The sequence below is a fragment of the Dipodomys spectabilis genome, unplaced genomic scaffold (assembly GCF_019054845.1).
Source record: "Dipodomys spectabilis isolate Male_0828 unplaced genomic scaffold, ASM1905484v1 ptg000104l, whole genome shotgun sequence".
NCBI lineage: Eukaryota > Metazoa > Chordata > Mammalia > Rodentia > Heteromyidae > Dipodomys > Dipodomys spectabilis.
In genome coordinates, this window is record NW_024870781.1 from 607396 (window position 1) to 611070 (window position 3675).

The following is a 3675-nucleotide window of genomic DNA, read 5'->3' on the forward strand; positions in this document are numbered from 1 at the left end:
GGGAAAACCCAGCATAAGGAACAGGTAGGAAAGCAGATAACACTAGAAAATTGCAGATGTGGTGTTAGGAAAACAATATTAAAATAGGCTGAAGTGATAAGGGCAGGGAGGTATGGCTTAGGCTGGGTCCTCAGAGAAGGCCCTGTGAGAAGACAGCATTTATACCCAGAGCACAGTGAGCTGGGATTTGGCCCTTCTATTTCCCCACCAACCCCTCAAACAAAGAGAAAAGAGAATTTGAAGATTGCAGGGAAGCCAGGGAATATACTATTGGAAGACGGAAATTTAGAAGGACACCTACTGAGGAACCATCATAGACTATTTCATCTTAATATCAAGTCCTGCAGTTAATCGCACATCTGTAGCAAACCTTCCGCACTGGGCATCCTGGTGGGGAATGCACCTTGTCAGAATTGATCCTGACAGGCAAAGCTGTGACAATGAATGGTGAAGAATATTCTGCGGATGAGGAAGAGCCTGTAGCCATACATAGCTTTTGCATGAAGAGCCAGCCTCCAGATGATTTTGGCCTTATTATAATGTCATTCAGGGGAGGTGGGGAGACCTATCACCTTAGAATGGAGACCACAGAGCATGTTTATGATCAAAGGCTAGTTTCCCAGATTATTTTACAAGAAGTTATTTGCATGCGTGTGGTTTGCTTGTACTGACACTTGAACCCATGGCTTCTCACTTTCGGTTGGCTTTTTTTTGAGGGGGGCAGTGAGGCTTGAACTTAGGGTCTGGGTACTGTCCTTTAGCTCTTTTGCTCAAGGCTAGTGCTCTATCACAGTTGTATTTCCAGCTTTTTGATGATTAATTGATGGTAAGAGTCTCACAGACTTTCTTTCCCTGGGCTAATTTTGAACCTTGATTCTTAGATTTCAGCCTCCAGTCGCTAGGATCACAGGCATGAACCATGGCACTCAGCTCTCTTGACTTTTTTTTTTAATAATGGCTGGTGCTCTACTCCTTGAGGCATGGCTTCAGTTCCACACAGTGCTATTTCTAAGTCTCAAATCAATATGATATCCTGGCCTACAGATACATTTTGTTAGGATTTGTAAGTCTCCTGAAATATAAATACATTAATATTCATTTCAATCATCTACATTGACATTCCAGAATGCTTATCCAAATTAATATAGAATAGATTTTAAAGTACTTCTTTTTGAATTCAGGACTAGGCATTGTCCCTGAGCTCTTTCTGCTCAAGTGGAGCCACAGCTCCACTTCCAGTTTTCTGGTTAATTGGAGATCAAAAGTCTCACAGACTTTCCTGCCTGGGTTGGCTTTGAATCACTATTCTCAGATCTCAGTCTCCTGAGTAGGTAGATTACAGGTGTGAGCCACCAGCACCAGGCTTCATTATATTTTTGACTGGTTCCAGACTTTGAGCTCAGATGCTGATGCTTGTCCAGCTGGTGCTCTACCACTTGAACCTGCTTTCAGTCAGGCTTTTTGGTGGTTATTTTGGAGGTAGAGTCTTACAGACTTTTGCTTGGACTAGCTTGGAACCTAGGTCCCCTAAGTCTCAGTCTTCTGAGTACGATTATAGGTGATTGTCACCAGCAACCAATAGTCTCTTTATTTTTTAAGAGTGTAAAGTATACAATGAAACACACACCAATATTGTTATAGGATAAATGGATTAAAGTCACATTAATGAATATAGTAAAATGTAATTTTACATCATGGGAAATTTGAAACCTGGGCAGAGACTCCCAGATAGGTCATAATTTTCTATAGTTGCAGAGGTTGTTAAAATACATTTAAACATCTGTCAGTGTATGCTTTTCCCTGAAGTCTTTTTTTTCCAACAAATTATATTAAATACATACATACGCTAAAGTGTGAATGAATTTTCCCAGCCTTTCCTGTTCACATTCCCTTTACAAAGAGTTCTGACCTATTTCATTTCTTTCTTTCCACAATCACTCAAAACAGCCTCATTTCTCACTTCTGGTCAATATTTAGGTCTTTTTGACATTCAGGAATGGGAAGAGCAGTGGATTTGAGATACAAGTGGTATTATGCACAGAACTTACACAAAAATAATTCTGAGACATTATAGGGTGAGTTAGAGAAGTAGCTATAAATGAAAAATATAGCAGCCAGAATACCATGACAGGCCTGTGTAAGACCTTATCTTCATTTTTAAAAATTGCTTTTTCCATGGTGAACGTGATATGTTTTAAACTAAGCACTGCTTTGACAACATAAAGGAAATTCTCATCCAGTTTTCAAATAGAAATATGTGTGTGAATTTGCACATATTTTTGCTTCCTGAAACAATAGTTTATCATCTATGTTCATATTTATATACTTACATTTCTATATTTTATACTTCTAATCCTTTTTTAGTTTGTGACTGTTAAGTTGACAAATAAAATTATATATATCCAAGTTCTACAACATGAGGGTTATACGGTATATATTGTATATAGTATATATGTAATAAATGTAAGTATATATGCTATATATTATATATATAATAAAATTCATTATATTATATAATTATATAAACATAATTAAATGCAATATATAACATAGATTGTACATATGTGTGTGATATGTATACATATATATATGATATGTATACATAGATATAACACATTGTGAAATGATTGTCACATTCAAGTTAATTAGTATGTCTGTTACTTCCCATAGTTCCCTTATGTGTATCTAAGTGATGAGAATTCTTGAGATCTATTCTGGGTAGATTGCAAGTGTACAAAAGTTATCAATTCTAGCCCCTGATATACATTAGATCCCCAAAGTTCACCTTACAACTTCAAGTCTGCACCCTGTCACCTACATCTCCCTGTCCCCAACTCCCAACCTCGGTCATCTCCCTCTACTCTCAGTTTCTATGAGTTTGAATGTACAAGTAAGGGAATGTATTTATAGTCTTTCTATTTTTTTTAGGGTTTGAATAATAGTGTCTTTGGTTTTCAGTTGCATTTCTCGATGAGTTAAAGATGTTATTTTTGGTCACTGACACATCCTTTGTGGGAAATTATCTGTTCTCTTAGGTTTTAGGTTTTCTGTAGTCTCTTCATTGAAGACTAAGGATTCTTTATAGATTCTAAATATAAGTGCTTTGTCAAATTCATTTGTGATGGATATTTTCTCCTGATTTATTGCTTAGCCTTATAATTTTCCTCACATGCATTTTTCATGTTTCTAAAAGTTCTATGTGATTGTCATGATACATTTCCAAGCCTTTCTTCATTACAATTTCATTAATGTACATTTATTACAAATCACATGTGTTTAAAGTATAATACCTGGTAAGTTTTGGGATATGTGCAGCTTTCTAACCATCATTATATGATAATGAATATTTCTACTGGCCTTGAACAGTTTCTAGTTTTCTTTCTTTCTTTCTTTCTTTCTTTCTTTCTTTCTTTCTTTCTTTCTTTCTTTCTTTCTTTCTTTCTTTCTTTCTTTCTTTCTTTCTTTCTTTCTTTCTTTCTTTCTTTCTTTCTTTCTTTCTTTCTTTCTTTCTTTCTTTCTTGTCAGTTTTAGGGCTTGAACTCAGGGCCTGTGTATTGTCCCTGAGTTCTTTTGCTCAAAGCTAGCACTCTACCACTTTGAGCCACAATGCCACTTCTACAGTTTCTAGTTTGGGGAACTGTTTTTTGGTTGTTGTTTTTTAATATTAGAGTTTGA